General features: G+C 40.0%; 1 protein-coding gene and 1 long non-coding RNA gene across 11 annotated transcripts in view; one reads left to right on the top strand and one right to left on the bottom strand.

Moving 5' to 3' along the window:
* Positions 1-247: 247 nt before the first annotated feature.
* On the bottom strand, positions 248-3299 carry LOC139792663 (uncharacterized). The gene is made up of 2 exons (XR_011724341.1): positions 3222-3299; positions 248-2659 (listed from the first exon to the last, which is right to left on the bottom strand). It is a non-coding gene; the product is annotated as an uncharacterized lncRNA (long non-coding RNA).
* The window catches only part of RNF144B (ring finger protein 144B), a 57482-nt gene continuing 43865 nt past the window's right edge, over positions 358-13974 (top strand). Inside the window, exons 1-4 of one of the 10 annotated variants that reach the window (XM_071736334.1) lie at positions 358-481; positions 835-918; positions 7536-7763; positions 8281-8478. The gene's annotated coding sequence lies outside the window, so the exon portion shown is untranslated. Of the gene's footprint in view, positions 482-560; positions 919-2666; positions 3381-6925; positions 6942-7535; positions 7764-8280; positions 8479-10380; positions 10527-13974 lie in introns of those variants that run through there. The other 9 variants (XM_071736336.1, XM_071736335.1, XM_071736333.1 and 6 more) reach the window with 9 other exon arrangements.

Here is a 13974-nt window from a genome sequence, read left to right as displayed (position 1 = left end):
TAGTGAAAACTGCTTTATGCAGAATTGCAATGAAAATTTTTGTTAGTTATACACTAACTCAGTGTTTTCACTTGCTCTTAATAGTGTTCTGCTTGTGGGATGCGAAAGATATTTTTGGTGCTTGTGCTATTACTTTTTTACCCACCTTAGTAAAAAATTAATTAGTAATTTTAGTTAATGCCAGAGTAGCTTAGTAATTTTGTAAGTATTTAAAGTATCTGCAAGGATGACACAGCAAGGTTAGTAATTAACTATGCTAACCTTTATTCTTGCTAGTAACTCAACTAAAAATTCACAGTGACGTCGCATTTTGGCATTTGTCCACTCAGAGGTGCAGCAATTCCTCCAGCCTGGAGTTATAAAAGTATCAGTTAAGAGTGTCCAAAAAATTAATCAGACCCTCTCAGCTTTATGCTTCACATCACTGTTATCAAAGACGAAACTGAATGAGAAGGGCTCAGCTTGTGCCTTGGCCAGCACTGTATGATGTTCTGAACTTGTATATTTTTTATTTATTTGTTGGCTCAGAAAGGAGGAAATCAATCAGTCGGGGTTAAGAGATTCAGGGGTTTGAGCTGGGTAGCAATTTTAGCATGACTCATAACACTTCACAAAATTAGCTTGCCAAAAAGATGTGCTTCTCTGACACTGTGAAGTACCTGGGCTCGAGGTAGAGCTGGAGGAGAAATCATTTTGACAGAAGAGCTCGTAACAGTTCACCTTACACCTTTTGGTGATGGCAAAGGAAAGAATCATCAGTATTGATCATCTCCAGTCTGTTTAGACTTAGCTCTTGCACAGTGCCACGTCACCTTCTTTTCCTCTTTGCTGCAGAGATCCTGGAGAAGAACAGAAGTAGGAGCAAACGCAGAAGTGAAGAGACAAGCAGGGGAATAGCCAGCTGGCCAGAGAGCATCAGTAAGTGATTTGTCCTGTGCATAAATCTGGGGTCACTGTTTAGGATTTGATATTCTAGAAGTGGAGTGCTTGGAATGAGCACATCTTAGTATTTTCCAGAAAATTAAGTGTCTTGAGAAGCATTCATGATGTTTCTTGCCAATTTTGTGATTTTTTGGAATGTTGCTGTAAGCAGTTTTGCACATTTGTGCAGTCACATTATAACTTCTATGCATAAAGAGTAGGAAATTGCATAAATAAGCATTATGTGATTTTTGCAGCTAAGTCTCTAAAATTTATCTGTATTTTAATGGAATAATCTAGATTTTTTTGATTCTAAAGAACAGCCCCTTCCCCTCTGAGATACAATGCAGCCTCACCATTTATCTGAAGGGAAGATGATTAATCTTTATTTGCATTTGTTTCTCTTGACTGGTGGCTGCTAATGCAGTGAAGCTTGGTTTTGCTTTATTATGCCAGCAAGGAATAAGTACCAAATCAGATGCTACTCCTGCTATTTTGCTATTGACAGCTGCCCTTCTCTACTTCTGGACCTACACCCCTGCCATTTTCCCTAGACCTACATGAATGAGGTTCCTGCTGAGAGCAGGAAGCTTTTTCTTGCTAAGATATGGCTTAACAAGTAGTAATGGAGGCAGAGTAGCAAAGGTAACTGAGGAATATATAGGAAGTGGGAAGTATATATAGGAAGGGGAACAGAGGGAGGAAGAAGAGGTAGTGAAAAGACTGTAGTAGAGACTTAAGATATTTCATACAACAACAAAAGATGGAGGATAAAAATGTAACCACTGTAAGTGACTATATTTCTAGTCTAGACTATATTCTAGTTGAAGTATGACACAGAATTCCACATTTTCACTATTGCTTTGTAGCCTGAAAAATAGCTCTGAGCCCCAGCTGTTTCTTGTATACTATCTCAGATTGGTCACTATTGAGGGTAAAAGCCTGCTGCTTCTGGGAAATGCTTTACTTGCTCAAGTGACAGTATCTGTGACCTGGCTCTAGGTTGCCCAATCCTACTGTAATCCTATGAATTAATACTGTAGGGATCAACATGATTCCACATGTTGGAGCAGCAATATTTTTTTCTGGTGACTATTCCCTCCCTCCCCAGATACAAAATTGTATGTAATATCCAATGTCAAATAGATTGCTAAAGTTTGTACTTATTCCAAGGGCAAAAGAATATGTCATGGTAATTCAAGCAAAGCTGCAAAGCATAGGTGCAAGCATTTGGAGTTGCTTGAGCTTTCTTCCTTTTCTTAAATTAATCTGATGCAGCATAATTGCCTGAATGTAACTAAAGAGTCAGATGTGAGCTTCTGAACACCCCAGGAGAAATGCCTATACATCTGTCTTCACAGCGAATTCCTGAAGGCAAAATGTCAGCAATAATTGCATGCAGTACAAAGTAAACTTATTTCATCATAAAAAGAAAATTATAGATTAGCCTCTGTACTTGTTTCTCCCTCTGTTTTTCCACACCCCCTGCACTTTGATGAATCTGTACTTCTTATCTGTGGGCGTGGTAGGTTTCCTACAGCAGGAAAAGTTCTTCAGGGGTTGATGTCAGGTGCCACAATGCCTTCTCCTGTTGCTTGGCTAGCGTGAATCACACCCCTAGGTCTGGAGTGCAGAACTGCAGGATTTCCAGCCCCTCCTGCACACAAGTCCATCTTGAAAGGTCAAAATCTCATCTGGGCAGAATGAGCTGAGCACTATCATCAGGAAGCAGTCAGATCTGAAATGACAGTGATACTTTACTTGTGAGTTTAGATTTTTTGCTCCCTCGCCTTCCAGCGTGAAGAAACCTCTTTTCTTTCAGGTGACATTTTTTTTTACACGTGGAGTTAGGCAGAAGCCAGCAGTGTTTCAGACATCAGTGGGGCAGCTGCTATACAGACTGCTATCCTGAAGCAGGTTAAGTGGCAATTGGGAGGCTTTTTATGAGTGACACATTTAATGCCTTGCCTCGTTCATCTTGTCAGAGCTCAGATTAAAAGCAGCACAGATACCCAAATAACCAGAACGTGGGTTATGCATTGGCTGGAAGCTGACAGGGTTGAAGTAATCACCTGCAGTTGAACTGAGGCTCGGATGGGAAGTAGGAAGTGCTGTACTCAAGCTTCCTGTATAAATAAATGCAGCTTTCCCACAGCTACTGCATACAAGCTGTGACGTGCTGTTAAGATATAATGGCAGCGTGCTCTTAATAGCAGGGAGGGGATGGTTTAGCAGAGTGGCAAAGGGGCTGGGAGACAAGTCCTGCTGCAGTCCTCAAAAAGTGTACAGCTGTCAGATACCTGGAGAAGAGGAAGGGCGTGCGAGAGCAAGCTGCCTCTGCTCCTGGTTGCCAGCTTCAGGGGTTTGTGACATCGTGGCTCTTCAGAACGCTGGAGTCTGAGTGCAGCTACTGAAAAGTCACACAGCTGTCTGGCAGGGAACGCTCGTCTCCTTTCAAGGTATGTCAGAATCTAGCTTTCTCTTTATTTTTTTTCTTTAAAAAGCAAAGGCTACTCTGGAAACAACAGAAAGCCAGCGTTTGCTTGCAATGAAAAGAAGTAGAAAAGGTTTAGTTAAAAAAAAAAAAAAATAAAAAGGTAAGAACTAGAATGATTAAGGGGCTGAAATAAATGTTATTTGTGGTTTGGCTAAAATGAAACTGTGTTGCATTCTTGGAGTTCTGACTATTAAAGGCACAGAAAATTAAATAGACATCAAGTACTTCCCAGAAGGGTGAAATTGCCGTTGCCAGTGTAACTTTTAAATAAATATTTGTGTGAACTGTTTGAAAATGCTGCAGTCTTAGAACATATCTGTGTGGAAAGCAGTTGCTAAGATGGCATACTGTCAGTCACATATCTGGTTTAGTTTAAATACAAGAACTCCCTTCATGCTGAAAACACATCTGATTAAGCTGGAAGGAGCCTGAGTTTAAAATGCAGAGATTTCCTTCTGGTTTAAAGGCATCTCCTCTGCCAGAGACTTGTACAGCTGGTATCAGGAAGTAAAAATAGACCAATCTGCAGTATAACTGTTAATGTACACTTATAGTCTGTTTAGGGTTATGTGGTTTATATGTATGGTTATGTGGTGTGTATGTGTGTATGTAAACATACATTTGTTTTCTAGTTTGCATTTAAAAAAAAATTTACAGCAAGAGAAGAAAATTGCATTTACTCTAATGTTTGCCCTGCCTTCTTATCATAAGGGCTTTCTCAGCAGAAAGCTGCTTCAGTAATGAAGATGTTTCAGTCTAGTTTATTATAAAGCTCTGAATTTTCTCTAATACAAAGGCACCCTGCCTCCTAACTGTATACAGCAATATAAAATATCTTCATTCAGAGAGCACTGAAAGTAGTAAAATACTTAGGATGACTATAGTTAAGGAAGAATTGCAGGGGGACTTCCCATCCTCCAGGAGGAGTCACTGAAGTGAAGTAAATTTTAGCAGAGATTCAGGCTGTGACCAAATACCCCGTACAACTTTCCAACTGAATGTGAGCAGGAAGAGGAAGATAAGATCTTTGAGTACCCTCAGCCTGAAGGGCAAGTGGTCTTGGATAAAGGCAAGCACTGGGTTTGGATACCAATATTTCTGGAAACAGAAGTTTCAAAATCCTGTCATTGCATATTTTTCAAAACAAATATATTGACCTGATTTCTTGTCCTGTTTAGGTCTTGTCTGTGCCTGAATGTGAGTGGGTGTATGGGTGGCTGTCATAGCATGCCAGGGGCAGAAACCCTTCTCTCAATGAAACATAAGCTATGTTGGCAAAAATACAGTACATTGATAAGGGGGTGGCTGCAGTTATGTTGCCAAAATGAATGCTTTATATTATGGATTGATAATTGTGTGTTTGCAGAGTATCTTAAGGGATGGTAAAGTGGAAGGTATTCCTTCAGAAGAAACTAGAGCGATTTCAGAGCCAAGCCAATATGATGAGCATCAGACTCCTCCTCTCCCATGTATCTTACTGTCCTATGGGGAGCTTTACATGAAGTGTAGAACCCTTTCAACATAAAGTGCTTCCTGCTTATGCAAGGACACAGAAACCTCCCTATGCTGCATGTGGGAATAGCATTTGGCAACCTGTTATAGTGTCTGTTTCCTGTGTGGAGCTCTATCCTGCATGCCCCTTGCTGCTAGTCGTGGTCTTCTTTCCCACAGATGGTGACATTTTGGTGATTTTGTTTGTATGATTGTGTACTTTAGAGCAAGAGTTAATAATATAAATAGCAAACAATATGGAGCTGTTTCTCTCTAGCTAGGTTCTTGGATTACACTACAGTCTCTAAATGCTTCATAAGAAAGCTCTGTGGAAAAGAATGCTCTGTGGAAATTAATTATCAGTGTGGAAGTGGTTGTCTGGCCTTTCCCTTCTAGTGGTGGAAGAAAGTATGTCCTTGTCCTTACTATCTTCTTAAATTTAAAGTGCAGCTGTGAAAAGCAGCAAGTCACTTCACAGGAAAACAAGCAGTGCTAAAACATAATCCAGTTCCCAGTTCATTAATATACCTCTGACAGTGTCTATGGTAGGAGCCTGAGCCCTGTGCCTGCAATCCACCCTGTACAGACATTTCAGTCACTTTTAGTGGTGAGACCCAGTGGAGTGTTTTATTTCAATGTGTAGCTCAAAAAAACTGCCGGAGACCTTCTGTCCCTCTTCTTTAGCGAGATGGGTTTCTTGAATGTGCCTGAAACTACACAGTGTTTATAGATTGTATGTATCAGATCCACAAATATCTCCTGGACTGGTAGTACTGTGACATCTGAGACCATAATTACAGCACTGGGCCCATGGGTGTCACAAGCACATGTGAACAAAATACTGTGGCAGGCTGCCAGCGTTGCTCTGAACTCAGTCTGTGGGACCACCTTGCACATGCCAAACCAAACATTGCCTTCAGCTTCACGAGGCTGAAAATGGTTCTGGATCTCTCCTCTTCCTGTGCATATTCACCAAGAGGTGGGTGCTGTTCCCTCTTCTCCTTCCAGCTTCCGCATGCCAAAGCCCAGACCCTTGTGATGCCCTTCACCAATTCTCTTTGTTTCCCAACAGCCAGAAATAACCTTACGTTCATTCCATCTCAGAATTAATCTTTTTTGTTTGTTTGTTTGTGAAGGAGAACAGTGAACGAAACAAAAAAGAACAAATGCAAAGAGAAAGGCAGCAATGATACTAAGTTCAGCCTCCAGCATTTTGTATTTCTGCTGAAGCACAGCTGAGCCCCAGTGCTACACTCTGAGCCTTCTCCTTTGACAGAGAGAAGTACAGGTCTGAGGGCAGTTGCACACTGCAAATTTACCCAGTCTTGGTCAAATATTTACGGGGAGGTTTGTGCCGGATAAATTTTTGCTGATTGGTAAGAAAAATAGGGTTTGGTAATCTGTGTGTCAGATAAATGGTTTGAGCTTAGTGGGAACTGAGTGGGCATTACATTCATAAAGTAGGTAATTGCTAGCAGCTACTAAAACACTTATAAAAAAAAAAGATAATATCACAGATTACAAAGGACCTTATCTTCCTACTGAAGCAGGACTTTTCCAACTCCTAGTCTTCCAGGGTGGAGCAGAGGTGCTGACCGGGAGCTGCTAGGTGTGAGCACAACTAGATTTAACTGCATTACAAACACATTTTCAAATAAAGAAATGGCTGTATAAAGCATATTTTTGATGCAGTTACCTAAATCTCTTTGTATGTGTTGACACTTGCACGCAATTATATAAGTGTTCACTATTTATGATTCCTATTATAAAGAAAGAATATTGTAGGTTGCTCAAGACCTGGATGTGTTTTTACAGTATTTCTAGGGGAGTCTGCTCAGTCTCCAAGGGAAAGTCCATAATCCACAATTATAAATTCCATTAGTTTACCTGATTCTTTGAATATATTTGGTGAAGTACAGTTTTGACTTTGGTGGAGTTTGGACTACTCAACTTTGGAACTTACAAGCACCCTTGTGTCTTGTGTTTCCAAGAGAGTCAGTATCTCTGGAGTCCCAAAGCCAGGCAGCATCAGGTACAGTGATCTAGCATCTAGCTCCTGCTACAGAATGGTTACCTCTGAAAAAAAGCAGTTCTAGATGTGCTGTAGTGAAGGGACTGTTTGTTTAAATTATGCTTATATAAATCATAATGAGACATTCTGTACCTGTCTGACAGATTTCAAAGACTGTAAATAAGGGCAATTGGGTGAGTCAGAGTGGGACTTATGTATGGCTGCAGAGCTTGGGCTTGATAAGATGTAGTTTTTGGTGTTGATCTGAAGCTGTTAACAGTCATGATGATGAAGTGCAGTTGTGCTGTTCATGAAAAATATATCCAGCATGTTACTGTAGAAGAGTCCAGTGTTTGTGGACATTAAACACCCTTCCAACTCCCTTGTGTTTTAAAACACACAGAAGAAGCTGAATGGAGGCTCTTTTGTGTGGTAGAGCTTGTTGTAGACACAAATGTCATGCGGAATTGTTCTACATGCTGAGGGAGAGATAAGAGATGCTGATTGGGAGACAGTACAGAATTACTTTTTAATAGAAGGAAAAAAACCCAAACCATTTTACTGACGTGCTCATGTTTCTCCCCTTTAATTGAGAATGAATTGTGTCTGTTGCAGGTTTTTCTGCTTTACACTTTACTGTAATAATGAGAGCAGGGAAAGTGTAAGACATGAGTCATTATGCAAAGAGTGGACACTGCCTGGGTGTCTGACAGAAGTTTTGATATTCATATTTGGTTATAAGAAATATTGTATCTTCAGACTGCCAAGGAGTACATGCACAGCACTGGAAACCTTTACGTACTCTGTATGTTTGCAAAAAGGAAAAATTGCAACAGAAGAGTTGTAGGTATCTGTGTTCAAGGACTGAAATGGCTCCTTCAAGGCTGCCTCTCCTGACACTTTAATGTAATTTATGCTACTATGGCTTAAGGGTGAATTCCTTGCTCATTTATACAGACCCACAAATCATTCAAAAATGCATGGTCTAAACCCCTATGTACATAGAAGATAAAACATAAGTCCTAACCGCTAGGATATAGGCTAATCATTCACATACATAGAAAATTCCAGGATTAAGTAGCTGTGATGCTCAGGCTGACACTGGTTATTTGTGAGCAGTAGATGGGAAAGTTCATTCGTTCTGCCTGTGCTTAATTTTGGAAGCGTTCTGATGGGTACAGCGGGGGAGATGATGAAGGGAAGCAATCTGGTCTTTGCAACCTTTTTTTTAAAGGGGAAAAGATGTAGTCAGTGGGGAAAACTGGCTGATTGTGTGGCCTATTTAGCGTTACACTCACATGAAGATTTTTCACAGCAGCGGACTCTCAGCTAACCACTGATCCTGGAACCCTTCCCACAGGGCTAAGATAACATCCATGGGGCCAGCAATAACTTACTTGATGAAGTTCTGCATAAAGGAGAAGATGCAGTCTTGCACCCTTCTGACCTCCTCACAGCTGCACTGATGGTTCAGTCATGGAGAATCTCCATCACAGTCTCTGGGGAGGATTTTTAGGAACAGCTATTTACCCTTTGCCTGGAATGGAGTGAAAGCCATGTATGTATAATTCAGCTGATACTACTTTGAGGACATGTGTTTTTTGAATTGGTCAATGTTTTTATTGCAAATACCCAAACAGTGTACGTGGCTTGACCAGTTTCAAACCCCTTGTTGATTTAGCTTTCCACATTTTGGTAGGATGGGCCAATAAATGAAGAAAACATGCATGAATTCTTGCTGTAGCTCCTTTTCATAATTTCTTAACAATGAGGACAAAATGCCAATTCGATGGGCATGAGTTGAATTGGTTTTCATAACTGAAAAAACAGCTAGCAGAAAGGTATCTTTCAAAGGTTTCTGTAAGATTGTCCCCTATAACACATTAAGTCTGAGTTCTTTCAGTGCTGTGTTCTAGATATTAATTTTTCTGCATGTTTGGGAGGTGGGGCAGCTTCCTTCAGCTGCTTGGAGTCAAATTTGTCAGTGGGTCCATTGGAGGCAGTGGGAGCAGGGCAGTGCATGGGTAAGATTCACTTGTTGAGCTGGCTGTTAACAGACTAAGGCTCCTGAGGCTGAAACCTTGTATGCTAAAAGAGGCTGCTCTTCTTCTTTGAAATTACTTCTGTAACAAAAGTTGATATTTGGAACTGGAGTGAAGGAATGATGAATACAAACCTGCACTTGATGCGCTCTTCTGCTTTATCATACGTCTTGTATACGACTCTGGATTTCCAAGTAATTGGATATAGCCCCTGAGAAACTGAGTTCCCTGTACATGGACTAGTGATAGTGACTTCCCCAAGGTCTGGCTTCAGATTTAACTCCAAGTCTTTGATTCAGTGAATGTCAATGTAGCTAAGAATTGAAAGTTACTACTGGGTAGTGCCCCCCAGCTTTCTAAGTCATTGAGATATATTCAGATCAAGGGCAGTATTCAGTGTTTTACCTGTTTTATCTTGGTTACCTTCAACTCTGTGTTTCCTCTATAATAATGGCCAGCATATTTGACTATAAGGTTAGACAGGGGCAAATAAAAACATTATACTTGTTAATTTTATTAACTGAGCAGTCACACAGATTTTTTACAAAATGAAAATTAATTTGTACTTTGATTCCTGTTTATGTAATTCAAATGTGTGAAAGTGCTTTTTGATGCTTGTAGTAGACAAGGCTCTAAGACCATAATCTTGCAAGTTGACAGTTTTCTTGGACTGACAGAATGACATTGCAGACATGTCAAACATACAATTTTATTGCAAATGCTGGAAAAAATGTTCCTCAGATCATCCCCTCTAAAAATAAATAGCTAAATATGTGTTATATTTTTCAATATATGGTATTCATTATTAGTAGTAGTCTTAGTACTATATGGTTATTTTTTCAAAACTCAGTAGCGGATCAATGTTTTTGGTCCACTGAATTGTTTTTTGGTTTCTGGCAGACTCTGCATGCTTCCCTTGGCTCTAAGAAGTTTCTTGTTGTCACTTTCAAGGCCTGGCACTGGGTTATGTCTCCACTTGCCTTGACCTGCTTGCCTTGCAGTCAGGACACTGCTTGCTCCAGACACAGCTTTGGCTGCTCTGAAAAAGGAGCCATCTCCAGCCAGAGGACCCCGACAGCTGGGTCAGTTCTTTCTTAGAAGAAGAGTACATGCTATGAACAAACAAAGTTGGTCCCCCTATTACATAAAGTGCCATTGCTTTCACTTTAACAACGTGTGTTTACCAATATCTTGTAAAGATCCTTGATGTTAGAACAGGTCAATGTCACAAATATCTTCTGAAAATGCCCTGTTTAGACTGTAAACATTCCAGCTGAAGGGGCTAATCTATCCCAAGGTTTTGTTATGTGATTAATGAAAATAAACATTTTTTTTTTTTCTGTGTCAAAGGCAAATTGTTACATCTGACTTCCTATTCCTGTTTCTTCAGCTGAGGCAGTTAGCCAAGTTATCAACTATTCGACCTCCCAAGCGAATGGAAGTAAAATTCCATTTTACTTAGCAAATGCTACAGTTACCAAAAGCCTTCATGTGGTCGGAAAGGAAGACTTATTGTTTGCTTTTGTTATTAATTTCATGAAGACCATGTTTTTGTTTAATAATGGTATGCATATTACCTCTTGTCAACAGGAAGTTAAAAGTGAAGTGCACCAAACTAGTTTGGATGGAAATTCCTTGTAGCTTCATAGGTGTTGCATAGGGTTATCATTAAGCATAGGGGGTGTTATTTAGATAAGCTTGAGAGTCTAATCTTAGGCCTGGTAACCAATCCTTGGAATCTCACTTGCTATAATTTTGATTTTTCAACGTGTTTTGGAAATACTTGGAAATGTTTGATGCCAAAACATACATGTTCTGTTGTCTGGCTGCAGTTTGTCTGTTTCACTGCATTTTGTGCTGGTCGACTTTGTTTAGCCCTGTGATTGCCAGGGTGAACATAAAACTTTCAGGGAATCCTGCTTCCAGATGTATCTCCATAGGCTGCTGCCTGTTGCTGGCACTGTCACCCTGCTCTGTCACAGTAAGTTTGATGCCTCTGTGCCATCCCAGACTTGATGCCTGCCCATGGGCCTGCCCAGGACTCGCATCCAGTAGGTCTGGTGCAGGGAGCTGTGGCTTTCCAGCCTGGCAGTGTTGACAGATGATCTGTATTCTGAACTTTCGTGTGTCCTAATTCAAGCACAGCTCAGAAAAATTGCATGAAGGTGGTAGCTTCATGATCTGACCTCAGTCCACACAGAAGGGCTTATTTCTGTCCTCGAGGATTCCAGTAATGTTGCCTTTGTGTGGCTCCCCTCAGTACTGAAAAGATATGAAGACCATGATTATGCATTTCAGTTTGCTACCAGTCTGTGATATTTCTTTTTCACTCGTTTCTAAGTGATTAAAAAGTGCTTTTCCTAGCTGCCTGTCAGCTGCCTGTAGCAGCATAATTTATTTTACAATTAGCTTTTAGATTCCCTTAGTTTGGACTCCCCAGCTTTTAAAATCAGAAGAGGGAAAAGTCCACTTTTTTCCTGTCCCTTATTCCAAAGCAGTATTGCAAAGAAACTTATAGGATTCCCACAGGTTCAAGGAGTCACATCTATTTGGGAAAAAAAAAAAAAGTGTTTTGCTGTAGTCTGTTAATATCCATGGTCTTCTTGCAAAAAGTCTCCCTGAGGACATATTGACATAGGCTTGCTAGAAGTTACCTTAAAGAATTGGTGTTTTAAAATCTGAAAGTTATTCATACCTCATAGTATTACAGTACAGTAGAGCTGTTACCCAGCAATTGTACTCTCAGAGACTTGTGGAGACTAATGTACCTGTGCTTTAATGACATTTTGATTAATTAGAATGATTTGAAATTATGGGGTGCTTGTGAGCTTTGGGAAGTTGTTCAATGTGTGCTGTAGGCATCCTGAAGCGCTGGTAAAAATGCCTGGCAGGAACCTGGTTGATATTCTTAATTGGTGCAAGAGACTTCCCACTCACTACATTCCTTTCAGACTATTTGATATATTTATTTTTTGATGGCTAGCATGATATCAAAATACAGCCAGTGCTTCTTGAACAGCAGCTCAAGGGCTCTTTTTTTTTAACAGGCATTCCAACGAAAACAAGTGAGAAAAATTGCCTCTGGTGTGTTCTCATGTACCAGAGAGCATGTTTACTTAGGCTGCTTGTTCTTTAAACAAGTTTTACTGAGATAAAAATTTTACAGTGCAGAAATTTGTCATGAAATATTATACATCTGACTTTTCTCAAGCCCGGCTCAATGAGAACAGATAGGGCAATACTTTCATTCTCTCTAATACTTTGATTTGGCAGCACATTACGGAAATCTAGAAACAGATTTTCCTTGTACATGCTTGCAATCAAGTGCTTGCTCTATTGAAGCACATATGTAATACAGCAATTCTGAATAGATTGAAAACATATTTAAAATTAGACCTCCTATTTGTAAATCTGGGTGCTTGTTGTCGACACGGCAGTTTCACAAATCTAAGTACTTGTTTAACTTGTTAGTGATCCTATTGCAATAAAGCAAAATATTCAGACTGTGATACACAGGAGCACTGAAACATATGATTAAATGTCCTTCTTGAAGATAAAGGCATTCCTGAATTGGAGCTTCAGTCATATGTTTTACAGCCTTACTAAACTGCTGTTTGACAAGTAATGCTGTACGAACTAGATAGGTGGCTCTGTGCAGGCAGAGTATATCAAAAGAAGGGTAAATTAATGCATTGTGGTTTATTGGTCAGTCCATTACACCACAGCATTTGAATGCTTGAGACTAATGGTTTGTGCAGAGATGCCTTAAAAAAAAAAAAAAACTGCCTTAGAAGTGAATTTTGAATAACATTATCTCGAGAGAATTGGTTACGCATGTGGACTTGTAACTGAAAATGGTAATGATGGGGGTTTGCTGAACTTCATAGAAATGTGCTTTTCTAACAGCTGTCATCATATGTTCTACTTTGATAGCTCAGCTTATGTCTTCTGTGATCTAATTCTGTTATTCTACTATTACTCTATTAAAAAAAAAATTTATGTAATTATCTGTTTTCCCCAAAATCCTGATTTTAGCACTGGTTTTGTATTTTTCAGGTAATTTTCTATTTTATTTCTGTGGGGAGAGCCTTAGTTACAGGAAACAACAGAATACTGAGCAAAACAATGTCAAAATAGGTCTTTGTATGGCATTGAAGGAATTCTGTAATGAGTAGAGTACCTAAAAAATCTCTAGGGTAGGAGAAACAATTACAGTGCTTGCCAGTCTTTCTTCACGAACGTTCAACAAATGCGTGGTGCACTAAAAGGGAGCTTAGCACAGGTGCTGTGAGTACTTTTGTTTTGATACTACAGTGTTACTTGTAAAACGTGGAAGGGCTATGTTATATGTTAGACCTTAAACTGAAGGACAACCTCTTTAAGACCCCACTATGCAGTCCATGCCTGAGTGCTGGTTTATGGCAAGCCTGAGGGGATCCTGGGCTAGAGGGCACCATCAGGGCTCACCGTGCCCCACAGATGGGCTCAGGCACATGACAGCCCACAGGGAAAAACATGTAAAGGACCCTTTTTATTCCATAAATGTTTCCCGAAGCAATTTGTGTTTGTACATTTCTTGACTTCCTTTAAACTCAGAATTGAGAAAAAAGGCATGCAGCTCTGCTAACTTCAGCAGAATTGTTTGTAAATGCAAGGCTTTTAAGTAGCTTCTTCAAGACCTCTGTTGTTGCTATTGGATGCAACATATGGAAAATGAAAGGATGACTTATGGTGCTGATTATAATCCATTCATTCTCCTCCAGCTTTAGTGCAGAAGGCTTTCATGATTTTATGTGGTGTTTCTAAATGGTGAAAGTCACATTCAGACACATTTTTAAGCTAAAAACAGTGACTTGATTGCAAGCACACGGACAAGGTCCTTCTTATGTTGCAGCTTAGGGGACTGCCCTGCTTGTTTGCTGTGTTTCATACAGAGAGTAACCTTTGTTCTTTGAGCCTGGTGATCCTGCTTTGAGATACTTAAGCAGACTCAAGTGAGTTCTATCTGAGCT

The sequence above is a fragment of the Heliangelus exortis genome, chromosome 2, assembly GCF_036169615.1.
Source record: "Heliangelus exortis chromosome 2, bHelExo1.hap1, whole genome shotgun sequence".
NCBI classification, from domain to species: Eukaryota; Metazoa; Chordata; class Aves; order Apodiformes; family Trochilidae; genus Heliangelus; species Heliangelus exortis.
Note: the sequence above shows the minus strand (reverse complement) of the source record. Positions and strands in the feature narration are given on the sequence as shown.